The sequence below is a fragment of the Podarcis bocagei genome (assembly GCF_964188305.1).
Source record: "Podarcis bocagei genome assembly, chromosome: 9".
Taxonomy (NCBI): Eukaryota; Metazoa; Chordata; class Lepidosauria; order Squamata; family Lacertidae; genus Podarcis; species Podarcis bocagei.
The window spans coordinates 10,572,244-10,596,366 of NC_138134.1; the positions used below are offsets into that span (position 1 = coordinate 10,572,244).

General features: G+C 45.3%; 1 protein-coding gene across 7 annotated transcripts in view; it reads left to right on the top strand.

Annotated features, from left to right (window-relative positions):
• Nucleotides 1–24,123, top strand: part of LOC308594566 (cytosolic beta-glucosidase-like) — a 120,864-nt gene that overhangs the window by 88,414 nt on the left and 8,327 nt on the right. The window contains exon 6 of one of the 7 annotated variants that reach the window (XR_014011496.1): nucleotides 21,059–21,164. The exons of 4 other annotated variants lie outside the window; for them this stretch is intronic. The gene's annotated coding sequence lies outside the window, so the exon portion shown is untranslated. Of the gene's footprint in view, nucleotides 1–21,058; nucleotides 21,177–24,123 lie in introns of all 7 variants that reach the window. 2 more of the 7 variants (XR_014011497.1, XR_014011498.1) reach the window with 2 other exon arrangements.

A 24,123-nucleotide genomic window follows, 5' to 3' on the forward strand; every position in this document is an offset into this window, starting at 1 on the left:
CAAACAGCTCATACTGTCGGAAAGTTTCGGAAAGTCGAAATCTCCTTTCTTCTAACTGAAACCAGTATGTTTCCAAGCACAATTCACAGTGTTGGTGCTAACCTTTAAAGCCCTAAACCAGGCATAGGCAAACTCGGTCCTCCAGATGTTTTGGGGACTACAACTCCCATCATCCCTGATCACTGGTCCTGTTAGCTAGGGGTGATGGGAGTTATAGTCTGAAAACATCTGGAGGGCCGCGTTTGCCTAAACGGCCTTGGCCCAGTATAACTGAAGGAGCGTCTCCACCCCCATTGATCAGCCTGGACACTGAAGTCTAGCTCCGAGGGTCTTCTGGCGGTTCCCTCCCTGTGAGAAGTGAAGTTACAGGGAACCAGGCCTTCTCGGCAGTGGCGCCCGCTCTGTGGAACACCCCTCCATCAGACATCAAGGAAATAAACAACTATCTGACTTTTACAAGACATCTGAAGGCAGCCCTGTTTAGGGAAATGTTTGATGTTTTATCGTGTTTTTAATATTCTGTTGGGAGCTGCCCAGAGTGGCTGGGGAAACCCAGCCAGATGGGTGGGGTATAAATAATAAATTATTATTATTATTGGTTCGAGTCCTACCCTCGAGAGCAGGAGAAAACAAGCTTGTTCCCTCTTCCATGTGACAGCCCTTGAGATATTTGAAGATGGCTGTCTTCATCCTTCCAGAGTACATTGGGTGGGTTGATGGTACATGGAGTGGAGAGGCAAGTGTTCCTGGAGCCTTGATTAACAACCAAACTGAGGAGTTGCTGTGCCTGCAGGCTTCAAAATGGAGCGGCTTTATGGGATATTATGTTTTCTTTGATATATGAGAGCTGTTTCAGCACAAGACCCACCACGTTTATGCTCAGAAGAAAACTACGGTTTATGAGTGGAGGAACTATGAAAGTGTAACTGTAATGGGAATTGGGGGTTGCTCGTGCGTAAGTTGCCGCCACTCTCGGTGAGGTTGCCTGGATAAACCTTTCCCTGGCTGGACAGTCCTGATTCCGCGTCTGTCTCAGTCACTGGCAGAATCCGTCAGTGGGTGTTTCCTGAACTTCTTCCAACATAAAGGTTCCTTGACGGATAGTCTCCGCCTAGCCTCCCTGCGCGGAAGTCTTCTGCGCAGGGTGGGTGTGGGCAGTGGAGGACCAATGCTCTCCCCGCTGGTCTCTGGCGAAGAGTCCTGGAGCCATCCCTCCGAAGCCCGCCTCTGCCCGCCTTTCTCCCTGGTGATTTCCTTCCCCAGTCACTGAGTCCCCTCTTTTCCTGCTGGGACCTTCTCCAGCATCGCTCGGGAGCCCTTCCTCTACTCCTGACTGCGATGGCAGTTCCCTGACAGTAACCATATGCAAATTACTGTATTCATCCTAGGTATGGATTTAAAATTTCAGTGTATATTCAAAATATAAATTTAGATGGGGGAGACTTTGAACAAGTTGGGGGAGGCAGTTCTTGAGGGGCTGGTAAATCCCTATTGCATTAGCAGAACTAGTAGTTCTTTGGATTGAAATTATAATGTGAAAAGTTGCCCCAAATCTCCCTCAGAAGTTGCTGCTTACTCCTGGCTCCAACTGAGGCTTCCCGGCTGATGAATGAAGTGCAATTTGTGGGGGGGGGGGCACAAAAGAGAAAAGGGTAAAATTGCCCTTCTCACCCCTGTCGGGATCCTGATTATACACAGGCCCCCCCACAGCTACTATTTATATAAAAAATGTGTTTATTAATTGAATTCCCACAATGAACACATCATCTAGTTTGGTCTTGTGACTATTGTAAGAGACAACTATAGACTTGTGTGCTCCATATGTATCCCAAATGCATAGATCCCTTTGCCTAAAAAGGCTGGTGAAGAGGATAACTCTCACAACTGTAACTCATTGATATGTGCTGATATGACTACAGTGGTTAAGAACTTAATTCGTTCTGGAGGTCTGTTCTTAACCTGAAACTGCTCTTAACCTGAAGACCACTTTAGCTAATGGGGCCTCCTGCTGCCGCTGCACCACTGGAGCACGATTTCTGTTCTCATCCTGAAGCAAATATTTCTGGGTTAGCGGAGTCTGTAACCTGAAGCGTATGTAACCTGAAGTGTATGTAACCCAAGGTACCACTGTATTATCATTATTCAAAATCACCATGGCCAAATGTTCATAAATAACAATCCTCCTCCTCCTCCTCTTCTTCTTCTTCTTCTTCTTCTTCTTCTTCTTCTTCTTCTTCTTCTTCTTCTTCTTCTTCGATACAGCGTCAAGGGCCTTCTGGTGGTTCCCTTCCTGAGAGAAGCCAAGTTATGAGGAACCAGGCAGAGGGCCTTCTTGGTGGCGGCACCCGCCCTGTAGAACGCCCTCCCATCAGATGTCAAGGAAATAAACAACTATCTGATGTTTAGAAGACATCTGAAGGCAGCCCTGTTTAGGGAAGTTTTTAATGACTGGTGTTTTAATGTAATTTTAATCTTTGTTGGAAGCCGCCCAGAGTGGCTGGGGAAACCCAGCCAGATGGGTGGGGTATAAATAATAAATTCTTATTCTTCTTCTTCTTCTTCTTCTTCTTCTTCTTCTTCTTCTTCTTCTTCTTCGTCGTAAATTAATCTTGAACATCCACTAGTAGCCCCTTTAGACTTGGCTGATCTCCCAGCTCATTGAAATCTGAAACACTGTCCCTGGAACAAAAGCCTCTTATTTGGCTTTCGACGTGTAAAAGTTTCAACAACTGTAGGATTTTCTGTTACTGTCTAGAAGTTAAAGATGCTCAGCATTGGTTTCTGTGGGGATAATATCAAAATCAAGCTGCATAAAGACAGAGCCATTGATTTTCCTCCCCTCCAATGGTGAAGAATCAATTTAAGAGGGGAACAAATGACATGCCTTCTCCTCTTCATGACTCAAGTTCGTAAGAGGTACATCCCAAGGTTTCAATATCTGTTTTTGTCAGTTTTCCCCCTAACAAAACTAACCTTCCAGCCCAGGAATATGCCTCAGCTGGCACAGCAGTCCACAACTGCCGAGAAGCTTTCTAATGGACAGCTCCAGGCTTTGAATGACAACTCACCCCTGGCAAGGTGCCATCGTAGTTATTTGAAGACTTCAATGAAAATAGTAGAGGCAAATTTAGAGGAACAATCTGATCTGTGCTATCAGGTTGGTTGTATCTGTTAGAATTCCTGCTCCACGATTGCAGTCATGGGATTTTTGTCTTTCACATGACGGTATATGTTTTGACTCCACAGAGTGGGAAGTGACAGAGACAGGGTGTTTGTGTTACTGTGTTCTGTGAAGTGGGACTATTGTCCTTTGTTCTTTCTCTTTGCTGTCTGATGCTAGAGAGAGAGGGAGCCATGTTGTGTGTTTATATGTAAATAAAGTAGATTAGCCAAAATGCTGAGTTGCTGAGGTCTGTCATGCATGATCTGTGAAGACTCTGCGGATCCCTAAGTGTGCCGATGTCCATTGGCATCGGTTGCTGTGATGTTCAGGCAGAAGAAAGCTTTTTAAGCTCCCGAACAAAAGACCAGGAGAGAGAGAACATGCCAGTCGGGCATGTGTCTCTGCCAGGGTCCTACTCAAGTGCAGGCCGAACTCCTGACAGTATTTACCTTGTAATCTATAGGAGCCCATCAGCTGATTCTTTCAGTGCTAACATTGAAAAACTGCATTCCACACGTCTCAGTGAACTACTTCCTTTTAAAGGGGGAGGGATTTTTTGACGGTAATTATGCACAACAATTAAGTTTATCCTCCATGTTCAGAGTCAGGGCTTTTCCCCCCTAGCCAGAACTCACCAAAACTCAGTTCCGGCACCTCTCAGGTGGGCACCATTGCCATGATAAGAGGAGAAGGGAGGCATTAGTGGTGAGTTCCGACACCTCTTTTTCTAGAAAAATGGTACCGCGTAGGCCTGGATGCTACTTCCTATAGAAACAGGAGGGGAGGAAGAGCTTTTTTTTCATATTCTACTTCTTGATTTTCCCAAAGCATCCTGCGGATACTGCCCTCTCCCCCAGGAAGCAATACTAGATGTGCCCTTGATCTGATCAAGCCAGGCTGTTCTTTCTTATGTATTTACCACTGAGCTATGGCACCTCTTTATGGCACAGCCAGCCGTTCTCCCTGAGCAGGGCTTGTCTGGGCTCTGAGTGAAATTTTAATTACTTTCTTCTGCAGGGATGGGGAGAATGGAAGTGCAAGTGAATAGCATACTTTTTTGGGGGAGAAATCTGTGTTCTGAATTGGTTGTTTTGGCTGATAAATTGCTAGCCTTCTCCCGCCGTCATTCCTTTTCATTACAGCTTTGAGTTAAGGCAGTTTTGTCAGTTCCTGTAAGGGGACGCCTTGTCATTCCAATGGTCTCCAGATAATGAAAATGCAAGTGTACAGAAAGAATATTACAATGTCAAAATGAAGCACTGGCGCTGCACTTCTGTGTATTTGCCTTTACAATGTCAGGGTAAAATGGAAACAAAAATATTGATCAATAGAACAGAGCATTAGAAGTGACTGGATAAAATGCACACAGTGCATTATGTGTTATGAAGTCCTATTAATATTAAATGCAAATAACTTTGCAGGGTTACGGCGGAGGATTTGAGCTCGCAAACATGATGCAGTTGTGAAGCCACTGCTATTGCACATAGATATATTGTGTTGGCCAGGTAAACAGAGCACAGGTAGTCAAGTGGTAGCTCGTGGGCCAAATTAATTTGATCTGACTCCTAGTGTTCTTTTTTAAAAAAGAAAAAAAATCTGTTTTGAATTATGCTGATTTTTTAAAAAAAATATAGGCTCCCTTATAATAAAAACCTCCAATACAGTGGTACCCCGCAAGACGAACGCCTCGCGAGACGAAAAACTCGCAAAACGAAAGGTTTTTTTCGTTTTCGAGTTGCCTCGCAAGACGAATTTCCCTATGGGCTTGCTTCACAAAACGAAGCTTGCCCCGGGGACAGCGGGTCTTCTCTTTTGAAGCAAGGGGCGGCGGGGAGAAGCGATCTTCTCCCCGCAGCCCCAGGTCCGGGGACAGCGGGAAGCGCTTCCCGCTGCCCCCGGACCTCTTTTGAAGCAAGGGGCTGCGGGGAGATCGCTTCTCCCCATCGCCCCTTGCTTCAAAAGAGGTCCGGAGACAGCGGGAAGCGCTTCGCGCTGCCCCCGGACCTCTTTTGAAGCAAGGGGCTGCAGGGAGAAGCGATCTCCCCGCAGCCCCTTGCTTCAAAAGAGGTCCGGGGGCAGCCCGGACCTCTTTTGAAGCAAGGGGCTGCGGGGAGATCACTTCTCCCGGTGCTCCGAAGCGGGGCGGGGGGGCGGGAACACCTTCCCCCACCGCCCCGCTTCGGAACAGTGCTCCAAAGCGGGGCGGGGGGGCGGGAACACCTTCCCCCACCGCCCCGCTTCGGAACGCTGCTCCGAAGCGGGGCGGGGGGGGGCGGGAACACCTTCCCCCACCGCCCCGCTTCGGAACGCTGCTCCGAAGCGGGGCAGGGGGGCGGGAACACCTTCCCCCACCGCCCCGCTTCGGAACGCTGCTCCGAAGCGGGGCGGAGGGACGGGAACACCTTCCCCCACCGCCCCGCTTCGGAACGGTGCTCCGAAGCGGGGCGGGGGGGTGGGAACACCTTCCCCCACCGCCCAGCTTCGGAACGGTGCTCCGAAGCGGGGCGGGGGGTGGGAACACCTTCCCCCACCGCCCCGCTTCGGAACGGTGCTCCGAAGCGGGGCGGGGGGGTGGGAACACCTTGCCCCGCTTCGGAACGGTGCTCCGAAGCGGGGCGGAGGGGCGGGAACACCTTCTGAAGGCTGGCGGGGGGCAAAAGTCTTTGTCCCCCCTGCCTGCCTTCCCAGGAGCTTTTAAATCGCCCCGGACAGCGGAGAAGTCCTCCGCTGTCCCGGGGCGATTTTAAAATGCCGCCCGCCAGCATTTTAAGATTACCCGGACAGCGGAGAAGTCCTCCGCTGTCCCGGGGTTTTTTAAAATGCTGGGGGTGGGAAGAAAAGCCCTTATCCCCCCCAGCCTTCAGAAGAGGTCCGGGGACAGACTGTCCCCGGACCTGGTCTGAAGGTGGTTTCCCTAGGAACGCATTAATTGATTTTCAGTGCATTCCTATGGGAAACCGTGCATCGCAAGACGAAAAACTCGCAAGACGAAGAGACTTGCGGAACGAATTAATTTCGTCTTGCGAGGCACCACTGTATATATTACAAGTTTTAAAAGATACAGAACACAAATAGAATCTGGTCTGAAACCTGTGAACCCACTGCCTTGGCCTTGAGGACCTAGATGTGTTTTCCCCATCAGTTACCAATATGCTGTAAAGATTGGTATTTATTGATTTTTTTCTGCTGAGCTGTTAAAAAAACCACAACGTTTTCACTATGGCATGCCCCCTCTCACTTTCTCTCCATTGCCACCGTGTAACAAAACCTTCATCCTTTCCTGTATCAACTAACTTTTCTGAAATATACTCAGAGTCGAGTGTGGATTTCATGCTCTTTATTCAGCTCATAGTAGTGAGGAATGGAAGTTCCCCCGAAATGTCTGCTTTATATACATTATTTACACAACGGGCCCCACGTGATTGGCTAATTCTGGGATTCTTCTGTAGGCCAATCAGGTTGCGGATTCACTGCCATCTGGAGTTGGATTGGGTGGCTCCTGCGGACCAATCAGACTGCTGCATTCTGGATCCTGTTGTTCTAGGACCAATCAGACTGCTGCATTCTGAATCCTATTGTTCTAGGACCAATCAGATTGCTGCATTTTGGATCCTATTCAACTCAGTACATAACACTTTCAGTAGGTATGGAGGCTGTGGAACAAAACAGAGTACTAGGTTTAAAGTTAAAAGCAAGGCATCTATAAATTTATTGAAGCTTATTCTTAATATGCTGTAATGTTCATTTTAGCTTTACTCAGTTACGGTGCAGGCTTTCCCAAACTTGAGTCTCTAGCTGTTTTTGAACTACAATGGCCACCAGACCTGACCACTGGTCCTGCTAGCTATAGATGTTGGGAGTTGTCGTCCCAAAACAGCTGGAGACCCAAGTTTGGGAAACACTGGTTAAAACAGTACTGCATAAGCTTACCGTTCCTTTTTAGACGGTGGCTATGTGAGGCTACAGTTTCTGTCCCCAACCATGTCCTAGCCAGTTCCCCAATGACTTTCCTTCTCCAATTAACACTCCTTACATGCCAATAAGGACGCGGGTGGCGCTGTGGGTTAAACCACAGAGCCTAGGACTTGCCGATCGGAAGGTCGGCAGTTCGAATCCCCGTGACAGGGGAGCTCTCGTTGCTCGGTCCCTGCTCCTGCCAACCTAGCAGTTCGAAAGCACGTCAAAGTGCAAGTAGGTAAATAGGTACCACTCTGGCGGGAAGGTAAACAGCGTTTTCGTGCACTGCTCTGGTTTTCCAGAAACAGCTTAGTCATGCTGGCCACATGACCCGGAAGCTGTACGCCGGCTCCCTCGGCATACAATAAAGCGAGATGAGCTCCGCAACCCCAGAGTCGGTCACGACTGGACCTAATGGTCAGGGGTCCCTTTACCTTTACATGCCAATGACTTTTATGTGCAGTCTTCATTTCCAGAGCGGAGTCCTTCTGGCTTCTCAGGATTGCACCCACAGTTTTCAGCCTGGTCCAACAACAACTGTTTCCTCACATCCACAGTGATCGGCCATCACTTAGTAACAGCCCTTTCTTGAAGGCTGCCTCAGAGCCTTGCTCTCTTCTTAGCAAAAGTTTATGGGGTAGATCTTCAGCTTCCCTTTGGATGATAAACTCTGTTGCTGCTCCTGGCTGCTTTCAGGTTTCCACAAATATCCCTAGAGATTATTTCCAAGTCCTTAGCCATTCTGTTACATGACTCTGACCAGTAGTGACCCTGGGCTTTTATTTACACCAGGCAGGCCTCTCCACATAACCAACAACCATTTGGGTGAGATTCTGTGCTCTTACTGACCTATAATGGTGGCCAATAAGATGAGGTACTAACTGACCAATTAAAACTTGGTTATTCTTTTGATTCTGAATATAAAACCAGAAACCTTCCTGAACACAGCCTTCTCCTTGTTGACACGATTATTTATTTTGTTTACTGAATTTATACCCTGCCCTTCCAAGGAGCTCAAGGTGGCAAACAGATACACAATTTAAAAGGAAAAACAAAAGCAAAGCGAAAACATTCTCAAACAGATAAAACATTATAAAAGCAATTACAGTTAAAAACATCCACCAGGGATGGGGTTGCCAGGAACAATATTCTTCATCCACCAAACAGAAATGTTTCCAAATTCCTACTGACGTTTGGTAAAGGGTGGAGATGGGTGCACCTCACTATGAGGTCATTTGACAACTGGGGAGCCACTACTGAAAAGGCCCTGTAACAAGTAAGCGCCAACTGGGTAGCCTCTGGTGGTAGCACCACCAACAAGACCTCACCTGACAGTCGTAGAGTCCAAGATGGTTGGTACTGGGGAAGATGCTCTTTTAGGTACTTGGGCTTTAAATGCTAGTACAGTGGTACCTTGGTTCTCAAACGCCTTGGTATTTGTTTTTTTTTTAAAAAAATATTTTTTATTACATTTTCCAGGTACAGAAAACAGAAAAAAGAAAGAAAAAAAAAGAACTCCAACATTCCAAAACTTTTTTCCATAACCAACCGGACTTCCCCACATCTCCCTCACCCTGCATTCTTTACAATAAAGATATCAGCAAATTATTACCTTGTTTCATGCATTCTTTTGTACTTTTCAAATATTATATTTTGGATTTTAAATACTTATTATCAATTTACTTATACCTTGAATTAAATATAATATTACTTTAAACTTTAACCCTTTCATACTTATAACTTAGGTTCCTATATCTTTAAATCCTGATTGCTGAAGCTAGATTTTCCAAATCATGCAAATTCTTAAGATTCATATAACTTATAATATTTTTGTAGATAGTCCTTAATTTTTTTCCAATCCTCCTCCGTTGTCTCTTCTCCCAAGTCTCGGATTCGGCCAGTCATTTCGGCCAATTCCATATAGTCCATCAGTTGCGTCTGCCACTCTTCCAGTGTGGGCAAATCTTGTGTCTTCCAGTGCTTTGCGATGAGTATTCTTGCTGCTGTTGTTGCATACATAAAAAACGTTCTGTCCTTCTTTAACACCTTCTGGCCGACAATGCCCAAGAGAAAGGCCTCTGGTTTCTTGGTGAAGGTATACTTAAATACCTTTTTTAGCTCGTTATAGATCATTTCCCAGAAGGCCTTCACCCTCGGACAGGTCCACCAGAGGTGAAAGAATGTCCCTTCAGCCTCTTTACATTTCCAACATTTGTTATCAGACAGGTGATATATTTTTGCAAGCTTGACTGGGGTCATGTACCACCTATATATCATTTTCATAATGTTTTCCTTTAAGGCATTACATGCCGTAAACTTCATTCCGGTGGTCCATAACCTTTCCCAGTCCTCAAACATAATGTTATACCCAATATCCTGCACCCATTTTATCATGGCTGATTTGACTGTCTCATCCTGTGTATTCCATTTAAGCAACAAGTTATACATTCTCGAAAGTACCTTAGTCTTTGGTTCAAGCAATTCTGTCTCTAACTTCAATTTTTCCACCTGGAATCCAATTTTTTTGTCCATTTTAAAAACCTCTTGAATTTGAGCATAATGTAACCAATCTCGCACCTTACTCTTTAATTTGTCCAGGCTCTGCAGCCTCCAATTGTCTCCAATTTTTTCTATTATTTCCCAATATTTCGGCCAGCCGGCTTCCATATTGGGTTTTTTCCGGGCCTTAGCCTCCATTGGTGATAACCATCTCGGGGTCTTGTTTTCTAATAAGTCTTTATATTTTGTCCAGACGATAAATATTGCTTTTCTGACAATATGGTTTTTAAACATTTTATGAGTCTTTACCTAGTCGTACCACAAATATGCATGCCATCCTAAAGAATTATTAAACCCTTCCAGATCTAGGACATCAGTGTTCTCTAAAAGTATCCAATCCTTCATCCAACAGAAGGCTGCTGCTTCATAATATATCCTTAAGTCCTTAACGCCTTGGTATTTGAACAACTTGGAACCCAAACGCTGCGAACCCGGAAGTGTTTCGGTTTGTGAACTTTTTTCGGAAGCCGAACACGCTTCCGTTTTGAGTGTCACACTGACAATTTGAGTGCCACACTTCCGTTTTGAGTGTTATGCTGAGGTCGGTCTGTTTTTGCTATTTATTTTGCGTTTTTGTTTTTGCGGCTCTTTTTGTTTTGTTTTTGTGACTGTGTGGAACCGAGTTCAGCTAGTGATTGATTGATTGTGTGACTGCAGTACATTGTTTATTGCTTTCAATTTATGGATCAATGGTCCCGTTGGATAGTAAAATTCATGCTGAATTCCTATTTTAGGGGTTGCTTTTAAAAGTCTGGAACGGATTGATCCGTTTTGCATTATTTTCTATGGGAAAGCACGCCTTGGTTTTGGAACGCTTTGGTTTTGGAACGGACTTCTGGAACTGATTAAGTTTGAGAACCAAGGTACCACTGTACTAACATGCTAGACTACAGTTACAGGCTAAAAGACACTTATTTACCTGCCAGTCAATTCAATTTCTGCAGGAACACCAGTCAGTTTAGTTCACAATCAACATTTCTCTACACTCTGGCTTTACCGTTAGTAAGCCATGTGGGCAGAAGAGTGTGGACAGAAGTGTTTTTGTGTGTGTTGGTGTTCTTTTATTTGCCTTGTTGATAGTCTTGGCTTATCATTAACACCATCCTGCAACGCAGTGCAATATCCTGGCTACTAAACCATAAAGTGATTTTTTTTAAAAAAAATAATGTTGCATTTAATTGAATCGAACAGAGCAGTATAAAGAAAAGGAACAACTCCTTGCTCATTTTCAAAGTCTTCACCTACTGACCTATTTGAAGCCTTAAAAAATAAAACTCTTTAGAGAGCGGGAGAGCTGGCAGTGCAGACATTTGTCCCCTACAGCAAAATGTGGAGGAACTTGTGTGATGTGTCCCTGGGCCTAAAATAGTACAGAGTTTTGGTTGGTGAAGGTTCTGGGAGAGAACTATGTATTCTGAACAGCAGGCATGTTTGTATTCTGATTAGAGTCGGTACTTGTAACCAAAGAAATCCCAGAGTTTTCAGTGAGTTCTCCAAAGGACTTATCTTTTAGAGAGAAATTAAAAAGGCCTGTGGATTTTCAACCCAAAGGGTAATTTAATTTTTCGTATCTGCGCATGAAAAGAGACTTTACTGCTTCATATAATTTCTCAACAACAATGTTACAATTAAATATGGCTCCTTCTGATTATCCCCTGCTGGGAGAAACTTTTTTTGTCATTGCACTATTTTATATTGTAAAAGTGAGGAGTTTAAAGATCATTTTTATGGTGATTTTATGGTCGACTCCCAATTTATGCATCCCTGGTTGTTAGCTTGTATATGCAAAATATAAAATTAGCTGTGAGCATCAAAGAGCTAATGACAGCCTTCACATTTTTGCTTTGTTTTTTATTTTGAGTAGGAAATACATTATGAATGAGAAATTTAAAACTGGAGCTGCAATGTTGGAGAAGTCGTGTTGAGGGCAAGCTTCTGAGACGGTCATAAACAATATATCCTTTCACCCCTAACAGTAGTGTTCAGAGTTTGAGATGACTTTTTCTTCTCCAGCTGCCACTCAATGTTCCATGGCTGTTAGAGGTCACTAAGCATGCTCACTCAGTCCTTGGGCTCTTTGGGGGTTATTTTTCCTCCTTTACCTTTTCTGTTGTCCACCAGTATTTCGCTTCCCATTCTTGAGTTGGGAATAGTGTAGTTGCTTTGGAAGACGATCATCAGGCATCCCCACAACATGACCAGTCCAACGAAGTTGATGTTGAAAAATCATTGCTTTGATACTGGTGATCGTTTGCCTGTCTTCCCAAGCGATGTGTAAATTTTTTGAGAGACACCATTGATAGAATCTTTCACAAGTGTACAATATGGTTGGTAGTACAGTGGCTTTGTAAACAAGCATTTTGGTTTCCCTCTGAATGTCCCGATCCTCAAATAGCCTGCACTTCAACTGAGAGCAAGCTGCACTGGCAGAGCTTAGGTGATGCTGGATTTCAGCATCAATGTCGACTTGTGGAAAGATAACTGCTCAGGCAGGAAAAATGATCAACATTTTTCAACGTTACACCACTGAGTTGGATTTGTGGCACTGCAGAGAGGTTATTTTGTCCTTGTTGGTGCAGCCCTTTGGTTTTTTGGATATTGAGTGATAAGCCAGGTTTTCTGTAAACTTCTGCGAAGATATTTAGGATGGTTTGGAGGTCATCCTCTGAGTGTGCACACGCCACATTGTCATCAGCATACTGAAGCTCTGTGACAGAAGTTACGGAAACTTACTCTTTGCTTTCAGCCTACTCAGATTAAAGAGCTTTCCATCTGTTTGATATATGAGTGCTATCCTGGTAGGGAGTTTCCTTTCGACAATGTGTAGGATCATGGTGATGAAGATAATAAAGAGAATTGGGGAGATAGCACATCCCTGTTTAGCGCCCAATCCCACTGTGAATAGTTCACTTTGAGAGCCATTGTTGTCCATGATTGTTGCCGGCATCGTGGAGGAGCTGAAGGTTGTTCACATATTAATCTGGGCAGCTGATTTACATAAGGACAGTCCACAGGGCATTATGATTGACAGTGTCGAAGGCCTTAGTTAAGTCAATAAACACCATATACAGGGGTTGATTTTGCTCTCTGCATTTTTCTTGAAGCTGTTGAGCAGCAAAAATCATATCCATTGTCCCCATAGAAGGTTGAAAACCATTTTGGGATTCAGGAAGGGAGTCCTCAGATAAGCCATTTCCGACTTCAGAGGAGAGGGGGTTGCGGGCAGAAATCCTCCCACATCCTCACGCGGGGGCTAGCCTTTGCCCCCGCGAGAGTAGGGAATCCCTGGGCGTGTCGGCGACCTGGCCCACCAATCAGCGGGCCGGGGAGGTGTGGTCTAGCCTATTTAAGGCTAGGCACGCCTGGGGACCGCCCTCTTTGCCCCTTCCAGCCGAGCAGGTTTTTCCCCATCCCACCCACCCTTTAGGTTTAGGTTGCTTTGACCTTGCTATGGACTTCGGTTGGTCGCCGCAAGGGGCCTGGTAGGAATTTTTCCAAGTTGGCACTCTTTGAGCCTTTTGGTTTTTTCACCTACCTCGTAGCAAACATCACAACTTTTGGTGTTGGCGGTTAGGCATTGGCAGGGGTCAATTGTTATGCAAATGAAGGGGGGAAGGAAAAGCCATCACCTTCCTCAAGGCTAAGGGTAGTCCGGTAGAGGACTCCGGGGGGCGTTGCCTTGTCCGAAACCTTGGGAGGTAAGGGCCTCCGGCACGCCCCAGAGTGGTGACACCCGCTGGGATCCTAGTTGGCGTACTTCAACAGGACTCCCACGGCTTGTGGACAATCCTTCCCGGTCCCCATGCCGGGTAGTCGTTAGGAGCCAATGCCTAAGGCCAATACCTTTCAATTCTGTAATCAATAAAGTTGTGGCCTTTTCATGCCCATTAACCTTAAATACCGTGTCTAGTGTCTTTATTTCACATGGGGGAGGGGACTTGCCACGCAATAGTTAGGAGACGGTTTTGCTAAGATCCAGTCAAGAATTTTGCCAGCTGCAGCTAATAAAGAGATACCTTGACAATTTCCACAATCCATTCTATCACCCTTTTTAAAAAAGATTGATGTTTTTGGCACCCCTGAAGTCTTCTGGGGTCTCTTCTCTCTCTCTCAGGTTTTCCCAGGCCCACTCAAAGCAGTATTCTCATCTGAGAGACACCCAGTAGTGACATGAGTAGCTTAACTGAGTGCCAGAGATCAAACTGATTCACTGACAATTGTTTTAAAATAGTTAATTTTATTCTGAGGTTCATTCTAGGAGTTAGCATATAGAAGAGGTTGCTAACTTGGGGGGAGGGAGGGCTGTGAGTATATTAGTTATTTCTCGCTTGGACTACTGCAATGTGCTCTATGTGGGGCTACCTTTGAAGGTGACCCGGAAACTACAACTAATCCAGAATGCGGCAGCTAGACTGGTTACTGGGAACAGCCGCTGAGACCACACAACACCAGTCCTAAAGGATCTACCCTGGCTTCCAGTGAGTTTCCGAGCACAATTCAAAGTGTTGGTGCTGACCTTTAAAGCCCTCAACGGCCTTGGCCCAGTATACCTGAAGGAATGTCTCCACCCCCATCGTTCTGCCCGGACACTGAGGTCCAGCACCGAGGGCCTTCTGGAGGTTCCCTCAATGCGAGAAGCCAAGTTACAGGGAACCAGGCAGAGGGCCTTCTCGGTAGTGGCACCCGCCCTGTGGAATGCCCTCCCATCAGATGTCAAAGAGAAAAACAACTACCAGACTTTTAGAAGACATCTGAAGGCAGCCCTGTTTAGGGAAGCTTTTAATGTTGAATAGACTATTGTAGTTTAATATTCTGTTGGAAGCCGCCCAGAGTTGCTGGGGAAACCCAGCCAGATGGGCGGGATATAAATAAATAAATAAATAAATAAATAAATAAATAAATAATATTTGCAAACCAGAGGAACTGTTGTGGACCCTTAACATGCACCACAGCCTATTCTGTTGTCTTAGAAAGAATGTTTTCCTCAATCCTAATTTCAGCAGAGGAAGGAGACCCTGTGGGTGCCAGAGCTGACCTCCATCAGCTGGCCTGCACTCTCAGGCAATGTGTTGGTGACCCCTGGCATATAGTATACTATTTGAAAGTATTCCCACAGATGCCAAGTTGGGCTACCTTATCTGAGAAGCATATGGGACGCGGGTGCCACTGTGGTCTAAACCACTGAGCCTCTTGGGCTTGCCGATCAGAAAGTTGAATGTTTAAATCCCCACGACGGAGTGAGCTCCCATTGCTCTGACCCAGCTCCTGCCCACCTAGCTAGCAGTTCGAAAGCACGCCAGTGCAAGTAGATAAATAGGTACCACTGCGGCAGGAAGGTAAACGGCATTTCTGTGCACTCTGGTTTCCGTCACAGTGTCCTGTTGCGGCAGATGCGGTTTAGTCCTGCTGGCCACATGACCTGGAAAGCTGTCTGTGGACAAACACCAGTTCCTTCATCCTGAAAAGCAAGATGAGCACCGCAACCCCATAGTCGCCTTTGACTGGACTTAACCATCCAGGGGTCCTTTACCTTTACTTTATCTGGGATACCTTGCAAAATTCAGCATCTCAGCATCCGTTTGCCACATTTGTATCCCACTTTTCTCTAAAGATCCCAGATCTATAAGGACGTGTCCATTTTATCCTCCCCACAACCCTGTAAAGTTGGTCGTTTTGGGAGCCAAAGTGATCTGCCCAAGGCCATTCAGTGATATTCAGGACTGAGCAGGGATTTTGAACCCTGTCTCCCTGGCTTCAGTGCAGCAGTATGAGCCGCACTCTATTCCAAGGGATCTCTTTACATTCTCAACCTTAAGTTAGAATTAACCACAATTTTTTGGTTGTGAGAATTACATGAAGCAGAGAAAATAATCAACCTGTGATCAAAGAAGTTCCCTGGGACCTCGCTGCCATTCAATTACCCTTGGACTCCTTGCTTGCCTCCAGAGTTCACTGTGCTTTATATGTATTCTTCATCTTTCAGGAGTGTGCAGTGTATCTGTGTTGTACGGGCTTTAGACGGTGCATTCTCTGTAACTGGAGGTGGCAGTGTTTTGCTGTATCCATTTCATATTCTCTCTTAGTCAGAGAAAAGTCTACTTTAATTCTTTCATCTCTAATCTATTGATCTTAAATAAGCTCTGGATGTGCACCTGTTGCTAGCTTGTAATACAAAAGGAAGATTAACATGATATGAAAAATGTCTTTTATTTAAACAAAAAGCTTTTCCAGAACTTCAGTTTTATTAATGTGTCCTGCATCTATAAATGTATTGTTGTTTATTAATGCCGCTCCCCTAAAGAAAAAAACACACACCCCAAAAACAACCTAGCATGACATCACAATTGTGCATGCAGCAAAGTCTGGCTTTGATCTAATTCAAAAGAAATTCTTTATCAGGAGATAGCAGAGATATAGGAATAGAATAATACACACTTGTTGGCTGTTTGTTTTTGCCACTGCATTTTTGGAGCATCTGCAAATCTAAGTGCTTTTCAGAAAGACAGTGGTGTGTTGTGGCTGCTGCTGCTGCTGCTGCTATATCACTAATAACCTTAGTCCCAGGCCCCAAATGCCCTATCTGTCCCTCCTGGGGTGTGGAAGTCATTTACCACACTGGGTAGTGAACAGAGACTGCTAGTCTTGCAGAATTCGGTTAATCGCCAGATTTTTTTTGCAGCGGCAGAAGATCAGTGCTAGCTGAGTTCAAAGAATAAATCTGTCTCGTAGTTCCATTGTACTTCATTAGATTACCGAGGATGAGAATGTTTCGTATGAGCCAAATATTTTCTCAGTTGGGAATTCAAATCCGATGCGATGAAATATATACATCTGTTCCAAAAATTGGTTTCTCGTTGATGTTCTGAAGAGAGGAGGACAGCACTTTTGAGAATGTGGAAAGAGACGTGTTGAATCAAACGTTAAGGCCAATCTAGTGTGGAATCCTGTACTCATAAGTGACTAACCAGATGCATATGGGAAGCCCTTGAGCAGGACCTGAGCAAAACAGTGCTACTTTCCTTTGTCATTCCCAGTGGCTAGTATATCAGTTGGAAGAGCAAGCTTGATTTGAAAATTCAGCAGGAAGGGAAAAGGCTTCTCCTCTAAACTCTTCAGGACAAACGGCAGAGAATTCTGTTTTATGCCTTCATCTTTCCAGCTTTGCAAATAAGATAATTCTACTTACATTTCTCGTGTGTTTGTCTTCAGCTATATGCACTGGGAATGCCTCTAATGAGAAATTTAGAGGTTATAGAAACCTTTCTTTTGTGCTTAGTTCAGAGGTCTTAGGATAGTGGCACTGAAATATCGAGAGCAGTTGATGATCTTTTCACATCCCATGCACAGCCCGGGAGCCGCAAATCTTGCAGTGCTGCAGTCCTGGTAGGAGCCTCACCACCTTAATTAGAGCCCCTTTTGTTAGAAAGTTGCAAGGTCTGTAGTGGGGAGAAGCAGGGCCTTTTTATGAAGAGTACCCCCACCCTATTCAGTTGTTGTTGTTGTTGTTATCCTGCCCGTCTGACTGGGTTGCCCCAGCCACTCAGGGCAGCTTCCAACATATTTAAAAATATTATAAGACATTGAACTAGGCCCATCTTACCCATTGAGGCTAGTGGTGCGGGGCGCCATGTTCCAGAGGGCGCCAGGCAAGAATCCGGGGAACACCGAACAAGTGCGCTTAGTGAGCAAGAGTGCTTGTGCTGCTCCTGCTGAGCATCGGCTCAGTTTTTCCCCCTTTAGCTTACAGACACCAAATTCTGCAGGGCGCCAGAAGGCTAAAAGGGGGAAAAACCGAGCTGATGCTTGGCGGGAGCAGCGCATGCGCCCTCACTCACGCGGCACAAGCCCGCTTGCTTGGTGGCCATGGCCAACACAGCACAAAGCGTCCATCCTCCGCCTCTTCCCCGCCGGAGAAGCCGCCCCCAGCTGCTTCCCGCCTCCTTCAGTCCTAAAAAAAAAGGTCAACTCTGGGAAGGGGGGGCGCTGGAGGGATCTTTGCACCACTGCACCGGATATGCTTGTGACGGCCCTGCATTGAACATTAAAAAAATTCCCTATACCAAGGCTGCCTTCATATGTCTTCTAAAGGTTGTATAGTTGCTTATCTCCTTGGTTTGGGGGTCGCATAACTCCGTACCCTCCAACATTTCTCCAATGAAAATAGGGACGTCCTAAAGAAAAGTGGGCGGCGCAGGTGGTGCTGTGAGTTAAACCACCGAGCCTAGGAGTTGCCGATCAGAAGGTCGGCGGTTCAAATCCCCGCGACGTGGTGAGCTCCCATTGCTCGGTCCCTGCTCCTGCCCACCTAGCAGTTCGAAAGCACATCAAAGTGCAAGTAGATAAATAGGTACCGCTCCGGCGGGAAGGTAAACGGTATTTCCGTGCGCTGCTCTGGTTCGCCAGAAGCGGCTTAGTCATGCTGGCCACATGACCCAGAAGCTGTATGCCGGCTCCCTCGGCCAGTAAAGCGAGATGAGCGCTGCAACCCCAGAGTCGGTCACGACTGGACCTAAATGGTCAGGGGTCCCTTTACCTTTATCTTTAAAGAAAAGTGGGACATTCCGGGAACAAATCAGAAACCAGGACAGCTTTTGTAAATCCGGGATTGTCTCTGGAAAATAAGGACATTGGAGGGTCTGACATCCAGGACAGGCAGACGGCCAGTCTCCCAGACACTGGAGCCACTCACCTACAGTGCCTCCATCTTCCCAGGGTTCAGTTTGTTAGTCCTCATCCATTCCACATCTAAATACAGACAGTGTTCCAGACCGTGGTCTGCCTCTCCTGACACAGATGTTAAAGAGAAATAGAAAAAGGGAATAGGGCTGGATACACAGCCCCCTACTCCTGGTCTCTGGAAATGTTCCTGCAGTTAGGGATGAAGATGCTGCCCAACAGTGCCTCCAATACTCATCCCACAGAGCCAGTCAAGAAGACTGCTGGGCCCATGGCACCAAAAGCTGCCAGCAGATCAAGAAGCAGAACTGGAGGTGCACCCCCCCGGCCCACTCTTAATACAGGCCTTCCATCAGGGAGACTGAGGCTGATTCAGTTCCAAACCGCACCTGAAGCCAGGCAGATACAGATATTCCATTTCATCCAGGAACTCCTGCAACTGTTCTGCCGCCACTCTTTGTTCCCACACAGCGTAAGGCAGTTTCCTGCATTCCTATGGAATCCGTTGTGAATTGGCTATTATAGCTTATTATGCTTCATTATAGTGAAAAACGTTACAGGAGAATGTGTTTCATTCTCTTGATTAACAAGCCTCTATTTAAATCAATAGATATCATTTACCTGTGTTCTCGATCTTTTTAGTCTTACACGGTTTGACCATTTCCCCCTCTTGGCAGCAAGAGAGATTCTGTATACAATAACGCTTTAGTCCCAAAAGTTCTGAAAGAGAAGACATATTTCATAATTTTCAATTCACAGCATACGAGGAGTCTTGTTTTCTGAATAAGTATTGATCTGCAGTTTGCAGAATATGCCAAGCCTGAGAGCATTTCTTTTAATTAAAAGGCATAGGCTTGGATGTTGTTGGTAGACAGCAAGAGTGGCTTTGGTGCCTTCAGTTTGACAGCTCTTTTTATTTGCTCTAGAATGGAATTAGACAAATGACAAATTTTCATGTGAGATATATGCATGACAAACTGTCTCACACAGTGGCATCCACAGAGGGGAAGCTAACCAGGGAATATGTTTTCTCCATGTGGTCTGGAGCAAGATCTTTGTAGTCAGTAGGGATGGGCAGTATCTGCTTTTGAACATCATGATATATCACCAGCTAAATATTGTGATATACCGATATATCACAATGTCTGAAATAAGGATGAAAGTATGTAGAGGTGAATAGGAGGGCTAGGTGATATCTGGTGTTCAACTTCGTGATATATACATCACAATATACCGATGTCTGAAATGTCTGAAATAAGGATGCAGTTATGTAGAGGCACTGGTTGACTTCACAGTTTTCCCCACATTGTGGTTTTTGCACAGCGCACTCACTATCATGATTCACAATGCAGTGGTACCTCGAGTTACAAATGCCTCAGGTTATAAACACCTCAGGTTACAAACTCCACTAACCTGGAAGAGTTACCTTGAGAGAATGGAAATCGTGTGCTAGTGATGCAGCGGCAGCAAGAGGCCCCATTAGCGAAAGCACACCTCTAGTTAAGAACAGTTTCAGGTTAAGAATGGACCTCCTGAACGAATTAAGTTTGTAACTAGAGGTACCAATGTATATCACCAAGTCAAAAATTATGAAGCCAGTATCATGATATGGACTTGAAACTGGTTTTGGACAATATATCACTCAGTCCTAATACACATCATGATTCATGATATATTGCCAGGTCAAAAACAATGAAACCGATATGATATGAACGATACACTGTATTGATATATCACCCAGCCCTAGTAGTCAGCATTGATGAGACAGAACTCGATCCCAATCAAGATGGACCCGGACTCAATTTCTCCAGCTGTGTTATGCCCAGCTCATTAGCTTTGCCAGTGGCGCAGTGACATCACCACACTCTCAACATTCTGAGTGCCTTGGGAGAAACGACCCCTGCCTTGATTTCCCAGACACTTCTGATGTAGCAACCTCACCGTTCCCTTGATTGTGGATACGTAGCTTTAACTGTGTTGGCTAGGACTGCCTCAGCCACATCTGAAAGTTATGAATGTCGTGAATCCTGGAAGAGTGGTTAGCCTTCATCATGTGGTATTCACACCTTCCACAAGGTGAATAGACTGAACGTGTAGGGGAGGAGCAGTGTGTGTCTCTTCACTTGCCCATGTTGATGAGCCATGCAATATCTGCATTCCAGGAAGGTGCATGGATTGCCACACACATACACTGAAAGAGGCATGATCTGTGCTCCTTAGAGTCACAAGAGAGGGAAGGACACAAAGAATTGCTGCTTACCGTTCCACCTCTAAATAGAGGTGAGGCAAAACTGCAGATAGTGTGGGGAGGCATCATTCTGTTGTCCTGCCTGTCCTTTGGGCAGCAGACATTTTGGAGAATGTATGGATAGGGTCATTATCATGGCAAACGACAGGGGTGAGGGGAAGCCTATAGTTTTAGTTGGCAAACTCATCGCTTCCTCCCTTGCACTCCATGTGCACTTGAGACAGCACATGGTTGCTTAGGGAAAAAACACTTTAGGTAGCTGTCTACATGTAAGCTTCTAAATTTTGTAGTCCATATCAAGAGATGCCTTACACAAACAGGCCGTGCTTATGTCTTCAGTGTGCAAAGGCCTAGTGAAGCCTTAGTCAGGTGTTTAGACAGACTCTCTTTTCTATGACTGATGTTTCTTAAAGTTAACCAACAAACTAAAACTAGCACTGGGACAAGCAAAGGAGGATCAATATGGCTAACCTGATGCAACAACCTGTAGAAACAAGCCACACTGCTATTAAATTAACATACCCAAGCAAGCTCTGGAGCCCGCAATCTCTCACAATATCAGTAAGTAAGTAAGTAAGTAAGTAAGTAAGTAAGTAAGTAAGCATATAAACCTACCCACACGATGCTGACACAAACCACTACACTAACACTAGGCTTTTAATGTTTGATGCATTACTGTATTTTAATACAGTGGCACCTCTAGATATGAACGGGATCCGTTCTGGAGCCCTGTTCGCATCTAGAGGTAAACGTAACTAGTGACGGCATGTCTGCGCACACGTGCGCTGCTTTTCGCCGCTTCTGCACATGCACGTGACGTCATTTTGAGCGTCTGCGCAAGCAGCGAAACCTGGAAGTAACGCGCTCCATTACTTCCGGGTTGCCGAGGAGCGCAACTCAAACACGCTCAACTCAAACTGTATTTAACCCGAGGTATGACTGTATTTTGTTGGAAGCTGCCCAGAGTGGCTGGGAAAGCCCAGCCAGATGGGCGGGGTATAAATAATATATTATTATTATTATTATTATTATTATTATTATTATTATTATTATTATTATTATTATTAGCAACAGAACAAAAGAACAATCCTGTCCTCTCTCCCGCAACTGTAAGATGTCTATGACAAAAGTGTTTTTCACTAAATGTGAAGGAACTGTGAAAAGGACTTTATGAATTGAAAGTGAAGATGATGGTTGTTTTGTAACACAAAAAAATTCAATGGAAACAGCTATGACTGTTGGTTCAGTCTACATTTTGTTCCCACAGTTGTGCACTTGAGACAGCACATGGTTGCTTAGGGAAAAAACACTTTAGGTAGCTGTCTACATGCAAGCTCATCACTCACGGGGAAGAAAGAGCATGTGATCTGAGCGCATGTGAAGTCTCCATGTCCCCAGTTAATGATATGTGGGTGGTAGCTACATGCTCCTCCACTACTGAAAGAAGACAATCAACCATGGAAACATGTGAACCCAAAATGTCCACAACTGCAGCAGCAAGCAAGGATGTCTGCAGCACTTTAATTTATTGCTAGTTAAACCCCTGAGCAGAAGAAAGCAAGAGAAGTCTAATAAACATGCGTGTTGAATTGCAACTGATGATTCCCCCCTCCCCGGTTTCCTTATTAAATATGCTGACTTCTTCATTGGAAATTGCTGTTTCCATGCTCACAAATCTTCTGTTTGTTTCCTCCTCGACAGTGGGCACTATAAAGGTGTCAGTTCGTGAACAATGCTTGCAAAATGCCACTCATAAGAAATCCCTAGTATTTACCCTTAATCCTCTTTATTGATACTCGTATGTTTTAGTTTCTGTCTGTCTTCAACTGTAGCTGAGATTACCAGCCACCGAAAAACCTCAAAATGTAAATCAGTCTTGACATTTTGAACCTACAGCAGTTTCAGACAGCTCACAATTTGTTCCAGGGTGCAGTCTCCAAATGGCAGAGCAAACAACATGGTCATGGGTCCAGTCATGGTCATGGGTCATGGTCATGGGTTGCCTGTGGATGGCTTACAAATGGTAGGAATCGCAGGGAGGTGCAGATTGCCTGACTCAAGTGTTTTCACATGGGGCCTGTATGTGGGGCTGTTGTGATTTGTGTGATTGCTTTAGGATTCCTCCCGCCCCCCACTATTATCACAAAATGGAAGCAGCCACGCGTCGAGGGAGCATCTGAGCAGTTCCAAGTGTATAAACTAGGCCAGTGGTCACCACGATTCCACATTGATCCTCCATGTTGTTACTGTTGTTGTTGTTGTTGTTGTTGTTGTTGTTGTTTAGTCGTTTAGTCATGTACGACTCTTCGTGACCCCATGGACCAGTGCACGCCAGGCACTCCTGTCTTCCACTGCCTCCCGCAGTTTGGTCAAACTCATGCAGGTAGCTTCGAGAACACTATCCAACCATTTCGTCCTCTGTTGTCCCCTTCTCCTTGTGCCCTCCATCTTTCCCAACATCAGGGTCTTTTCCAGGGAGTCTTCTCTTCTCATGAGGTGGCCAAAGTATTGGAGTCTCAGCTTCAGGATCTGTCCTTCCAGTGAGCACTCAGGGCTGATTTCCTCCAGGCTCGATCTTCTTGCAGTCCATGGGACTCTCAAGAGTCTCCTCCAGCACCAGAATTCAAAAGCATCAATTCTTCGGCGATCAGCCTTCTTTATGGTCCAGCTCTCACTTCCATACATCACTACTGGGAAAACCGTAGCTTTAACTATATGGAACTTTGTTGGCAAGGTGATGTCTCTGCTTTTTAAGATGATGTCTAGGTTTGTCATTGTCCCTGGAGTTTTCTTGTTACTGTAAAAGTGTTCTTTTCAATCTAGCATCTGAAGTGCAAAAGAAAAGAAGGAAACAAGATTTCATTTGCTTGTATGAGTTTTTAATTAAAGTGGTACCTTGATTCTCGAACTTAATCCGTTCCGGGAGTCTGTTCAACTCCCGAAACTATTCAAAAACCAAGAGGCGGCTTCCAATTGGCTGCAGGAGCTTCCTGCACTCAAGCGGAAGCCGCGTCTGACGTTAGGCTTCTAAAAAACGTTCACAAACTGGAACACTTCCTTCAGGGTTTGCGGCGTTCGGGAGCTGATTTGTTCTGGAGCCAAGCCGTTCCATCACCAAGGTACCACTGTATTAGGAAAAAGTCTGTCAATGATAGGAAGAGAAGGAAAATGAGCAGAGCGTTGTTTTATTGTAAAAGATATGAGATATATGTTGAATGTTGCAGAGTACTACGTTGATAGTTTGTTTTAATAGTATTTTAAATGGCATCCTGTTTTTTGCATTTTAGTATTGTATGAGTGGCAGTAACCTTCAAATGAGCACAGAAAGGTTTGGATTTGGGTCAGACTAAAGATCCACTAGGGGACGCGGGTGGCGCTGTGGGTTAAACCACAGAGCCTAGGACTTACCGATCAGAAGGTTGGTGGTTTGAATCCCCGCGACGGGGTGAGCTCCCATTGCTCGGTCCCTGCTCCTGCCCACCTAGCAGTTCGAAAGCACGTCACAGTGCAAATAGATAAA